Below are 6,074 nucleotides of genomic sequence, written 5' to 3'. Positions count from 1 at the left end.
CTGAAAGTTTGATTAATCACACGATCAGCTCTGGATAATATCAAACAATGACTTAAAGAGACACGTGAAATGAAGTGATAAATACACGTGAAATATAAAGTGATATCGGTATGTCAAAACGTTATGTTACACACACCGCCCAACAATTCAAGAAGCTGTAGCTAGATTAAGGCCGTATTCACAATTTACCCGTGTGCCTTATACTGTAACCGAGCACGATTATCCCCGGCTGGTCTGCACTCTCCACATTGCACTTAATGATCCTGGCCTGAGCGATTTTTTGTGTTGAAGAAAACGAGCGAAGGGAAGTGCTGTGGCATAACTGACTGAAATTCATGATTAATGCCTTTATTTTACGGCTTATCTGGAGTCGTTTTCAGCACGATGTCACACATAGATTAATTGACTATGCAATGCAGCGATTTTTATTTATTGACATTTACCAAAGAGTTTTTGCAGACTAGCTGCATGTTATACCGCCATTGAAAAGGTACCATGCTACCGCATTTTTGAAAGCTGTTGTGTATTACATTTCATTAGTACAGGTGTTTTGACATTATAGCATACCTATCAGAATAGCACACTCTCAGTTAAAGCGCATGCGTAGAACAGAATTACATGTCCGCTAGCTCATAAATGTAGCATATTGCTGCAAGAATTTTCGACAGAAAGTAAGCAATTATGCTTTCCGGTTATTACGTGCAGTTACAGTTATAATAATAATTGATACTTTTATTGATCCCTGTGGGGACATTGTCTTCTTTACACCTCCCTCAATTTGCTCTTTATAAATCACCCAGACAGCAATTCCCTCTGTGCCGGATCCGTTTTCGAATCACTAGATTCGCGTAGCAGTCACACTCACTATGCACCTCTGCGCCAGCTTTGCAGCATATTTGTCCGCAAGCTCTGACTGACAGTCCGTCAGAAAGGTCCGTATCTGATCCGGAGCAGCAGCGCAGACCGGACCCGCGCTTTTTTAAATCTCGCAGATGCGCGTGTACGTGCCTCAGTAAGAGGTAACTGAAGAGTCACACAATAACCAGCAGTGAAGACCTGCTTGTGGTTCTTGGTAAGTGCATTATAAAACTATATTAAGATTGACATATACCAGGTGATAGTTCCATCCATGCGATTAAAAAACATAACTAATGCGAAAGTAGGCTTAAAGTAAGAATTGGCGATTGTGGTGAAAGCCTGTTATCAAAATTGGTGAATATCTCCGTTCGCGTGGATGTTATGTGCAATGAGATGCGGGCAATATTTTTGTACGTCTGCGTAAAATTCTAATTTTGGGTTCAGTGTCACCAACTTGGCAGTAAATATAATCTAAGCTCATTTCCAGCCTGTTTGTGTCTTCCAGTTCATTTATCTGGTTAGCATGCAAACGTTACTTAAAGTTGCTCAAACTTAGTAGGCCCAGTTGATGGGACCCTGTTTACACGGTTTTTGGATAAATCAGCAGACTTCGCTTAGTTAAATGTTTGCATAACGTTTATTGCTAGTGTTAGCATAAAATCTTTTTCAGATTTAATTTTGATAGTGTTTGAACAAATATGTTTATTTAGCTTTGAATTGTATTTTATCTATTAGGTGAAACATTAAGTGTATTTTCCCCCCTTTTTTCAGTTTCTTACTTGTTCATTTCAAATTCAGATTCTCATTTTTGCAGCAGTGTTAGAGTTTTTTTTGAGTAGCTAAATATCTCCTATTTCTTTGAACTGTGCTCCATAGGTTTTGTTCCATTCCATCTGCTGATGCTAGTCAAGTTGAGGTCAAGCTGCCCAGCATCTCTTGCAGGTAACCAGCTATATCACATACATACAGTCACATTTTGAGACACATAATGCACCGGTACCTTGATTTTGAAACTTGTTGCTTGATCTTTATTTCCACCTTTATTCCCACCCAGGTCCCTCAGATCTGTTGATAAAGGTTTCCTTCATGTTGCTCGGTCCCGCCACAAAAACAAAGGGGACCCTGCTTTTGCCGTGGCAGCTCCACGTCTTTGGAATGGTTTGCCTCCAGATATTAGATCTGCACCCACGATCACAATTTTTAAATCCAGACTAAAGACTTATTTGTACTCTTTGGCCTTTGCTTCTTAGTTTTTTTTTATTTTTATTTTTTATTTTTTATTTTTCATCTTGCTTTTGCTTTTTATGTATGTAATATATATATTTTTTTTATTGTGTCATGCTATCATGTTGCACTGTGTCCACTTCTTTCTATGCAGGTAGTTCTTGTTTGTGTTTACTGTAATGCTTTTAGCATTTTATGCTTGCTGTCTTTATTTAAATTTAGTTGTAGCTTTAGTTTGACATTGTACAGCACTTTGGTCAGTTTTCACTGTTTAAATGTGCTATATAAATGAAACTTACTTACTTACTTACTTACTTACCTGATGCCCTGTCGAATAACACATTAAGATTTAGAAATGACACTCTATAGCAGGGGTCTCCAACTCCGGTCCTGGAGAGCTACTATCCAGTAGGTTTTCTGTCCCACTTGGCTTCTGATGAGCCACACCTGGCCCTGTTATTTACCCGAGAACAGGTGTGGCTCATCAGAAGCCAGGTAGGATAGAAAACCTACTGGATAGTAGCTCTCCAGGACCGGAGTTGGAGACCCCTGCTCTATAGGCACCACCAATATCATCCAGCACAAATGTTGAATTCCTTTCCTCCTGAATAAAGTCTGAAAACTGTATTCCCAGTTTACTTTCAGACGTGCTACTTCCTACTCTTCAGTGACAGACCAAGTAAGATACCACACACACACACACACACAGATCAATGTATATTCAGAGATTAGTAAAATAAATGTACTTTTTTTATGTTCAGACCTGTACCCGGTTCCACTGGCTCCAACTTTTGCTGATCACCTGTTTTCCTTTAACCATCCAAACTATCATGTAAGTTGACTGTTATTTTCAATGTCTTGCTTTTTGACACTTGGTGTCCGCACACACGTAAATTCGTTAATTTTTTTTTTTTATTATTGCATGATGCATTATTTTTTTTATAAATACAATTGATATTGAATTGAACAATTTATTCCATGCAAGCTTGTCACAATGTTTTTGAATATATTTTTTACATTTTTCATTTGACTGGAGTTTTTGTAATGACAAAAAATGTTATGTGTTCTCTGGATGAGATTGAGATTCAGAAATGTAAAATAAATAAAAATAAACTGTTTTGAAGATGAGAAATGTGTGGGGATTTATTTGGGCCATGTCTGGCCCAGGTGTAGCTGAAAAAATTAATCACCAATCACAGACCAGGGCCAAATGAGCCCCAGATGTAAAGTTTGAGTCACGGATCTGAGCCAGATCCACACCAAATATCATAGCATTAATAACTGTATCGGGCCACTACTGGCCAAGGTCTGTTCCTGATCCCCAATCCAAATCCGTGCCGGTATTGGGCCGTTGGAAAGAAAGACCCCGGCGCAAAACCGTTTTGCGGATCTGCACCAAATTCTATCCAATGTCTGGCCCAGATCTGCCACAGTTACCTTTTGCTGTCTGGGCAAGCTCTATGTGAAAGACAGTCACCTGTGTGGGCCCCCAGGAAGCTGGGTGTTAAGGGCCTTGCTAAAGGACGTGCTGAGGTTGGGTTTGGACCGGTGACCTTCTGATTACAGGCACAAGGACTTAGCCCATGTACTGAGCCACCCCCTCCCCCCCCCCCAGTTGTGTATTAGTAGCATTTATGATGTTTCTCTAATGTGAGCTAGTACATAACCCAGCTAGTACCAACCGTTGCAACAATACTCTAGTTTTCTGTCATACTCATTGTTTTATTTTCTTGCATTGTCCATTTTTGTTCATAGTCTTTAATATTCCAAATAACGACAATTTCAGATAACTACTGGAACAATGAGTTCTGGAGGGGAGCAAGCTCCGTTACATGCTATAGATATGTTGATCTGATACCTTTCCGTATCAGATTGTTACCACTGTTAAAAACCACAGGTATTTTATTCTGATTGTATGTATTTCCTTATTAGGGCACATTAGTTACTCCTGTTAAAAAATCAGTTTATTCTGACATTGTAAATTTCCTGAAGAGTTTACCCTCTTTAAAATGATGGAGTTCCACTTGTGCCAAAAATATGCTGATATGCATATGAGCTTTCCGTTTCTGCCAAAAATATGTAAACAGCACACAGTCCATGTCGGCTGAGCATGTGACAAAGCATTTGTCTGTGACGACTCTATTTTGTCAATGAGTTTGTCTGTGGAGCCCCTGAAGGAACCAAAAGGTGTCTGCTAATTAGATACCCAGGAATAAACTGTGTGGCCCCTGCCCAAGCATTGCTGCCCAAACAGCAGTCTCCTCCTTATGCCGCCGAGGGAGGAGTAGCAACTGGTTCCCCTGCCCCTTCCCCTCTCCCCCCTGCAGATGAGGATCATAACCATTCAGCGCCCGACTCCACCTCCTTATCAGTGACGACGTGCCGCGGTCAAAAACTCAGGCAGTAGGACGAGGCAGAAAAAATTCTTGCCCCTATGTTGTTATTTACAAATCCTCAAGAGGGAGATAACTTTGGTCATCTGACACTGTAGATGAAGGAGTTGAAGGACATTGTCAGTGACCTGCTGGATCCCAGGCAGAACAGACCTCGCTATGTGGCAGCCCTTCTGATACAGGTCGCCCCGCACATGGACTGGATGATGATGCATCAGTTTAAGCAGGAGCCTAGTAAATCCTGCGAGTGCTACACCGAACGACTGATGGCAGCTTTCTCCAACTACAGTGGGATGGACCGCCCAGCGAACCAAGAGTGTATGTGATGTAAAATACACTAAGAGAGCTCAGTTCCTTTAAAGAGAGGTACTTACAATACTCTGTATTAGTTTTCGTGAGCTGTCCTCTTAAAAAGTACAACACCAGTGCTCCATATTCAAATTGTCCCATGAAAAACTACAACCTCCAAACATCAAACTACATGCTTCTATGTCACCTACACTTCAGACTTCATCCTCAAAATCAAAGCAGTATTAACACAAGCAACATCCATCACTTAAAGCCAATATAAGTCTGCTACAACTGGACTAATTTGTTTATCTAAGCAAAACAAACATTTTATGTTCAAGTTTTCTTAAAACTACTGAAACAAATAAATGGCTGCCCTACAGTTCCGCTGTTTTGTTTGTCACCCTGAATTATGTCCTTCATAGTGTGGAAAAAACCGAAGGCTGAGGAATGTTACGTAACACAGCTAGAATGCAATAACTCTCTCTGGTGTAATTCACTGTGTGGTCTTAAGTGTGGTGTCTTCTTCATAACACTCCCTAACTCTTGTATTCATGACCATGAGATAGGGTGGGCTGCTTTTCTTCCTTGCTTTGGCTAGTATTCCTCCCTTTCCTCCCCAGCCTTGGTTGGTGGTTCAGGCAGCATCACCTTGTTTTAGTAGACCCAGGTGCCATACATTTTGAAAGTAGGCTCAAGTGCACAAAATGTTCTAGCAGAAGTCTTAGACAAACTCTGAATTACAAAGTAATCTGACTCCTTCTGAAGCTGTGAGAAATTGTTCATCTGTATTTGCTGCATTGTCACTTGTTGATCTGCGTGTGCCCTGCTCCAGCAGTAAAGGGGAGATCGCGTGCAGAGCTGGTTTTCTGTAGGTCTGAGTAAAAATAAAATATCCTCTTCATACAGGAACCAAGTCTATGGCTGGAAATTTCTGCAACAGAGCCATTTAGTTATTTCTAGAAAAACATATAGAGCCAATGAAGGAACCTGAAGTCATAGTAACACAGGTCACTGTCCGTGGTGCTGAATTCTCTACTAGATGGGCTGGTGCTGAATGAATAGGACAGCTGGCCAACGTGTCTGTGTTCTTCCACTGACTGGCACCCTGACAACGAGGGGGAAAAATTCATACAGTAAATTAGTTAACAATAATTAGTAATCACGTATAGTTCGAATTTATCATGATGTAAAATTCAAAAACCATTTCTGACTATTAATCTGCACATTTTAATAATTTAATTAATATTACCTAATTTGTTTATCATTTTCTGCAATCACTGTGCGTTAAAGCAAGTTTTAAAACTAGCT

At 40.4% G+C, this 6,074-nt stretch overlaps 1 long non-coding RNA gene across 1 annotated transcript; it reads left to right on the top strand.

The window, feature by feature from the left end:
- Window positions 1-807: 807 nt before the first annotated feature.
- On the top strand, window positions 808-2,473 carry LOC140583968 (uncharacterized). The gene is made up of 3 exons (XR_011986031.1): window positions 808-1,072; window positions 1,735-1,800; window positions 1,913-2,473. It is a non-coding gene; the product is annotated as an uncharacterized lncRNA (long non-coding RNA).
- Window positions 2,474-6,074: the final 3,601 nt, after the last annotated feature.

The sequence above is a fragment of the Paramormyrops kingsleyae genome, unplaced genomic scaffold (assembly GCF_048594095.1).
Source record: "Paramormyrops kingsleyae isolate MSU_618 unplaced genomic scaffold, PKINGS_0.4 ups27, whole genome shotgun sequence".
NCBI lineage: Eukaryota > Metazoa > Chordata > Actinopteri > Osteoglossiformes > Mormyridae > Paramormyrops > Paramormyrops kingsleyae.
The sequence above is the reverse complement of the archived record's forward strand: the minus strand, read 5'-3'. Positions and strand labels throughout refer to the sequence as shown.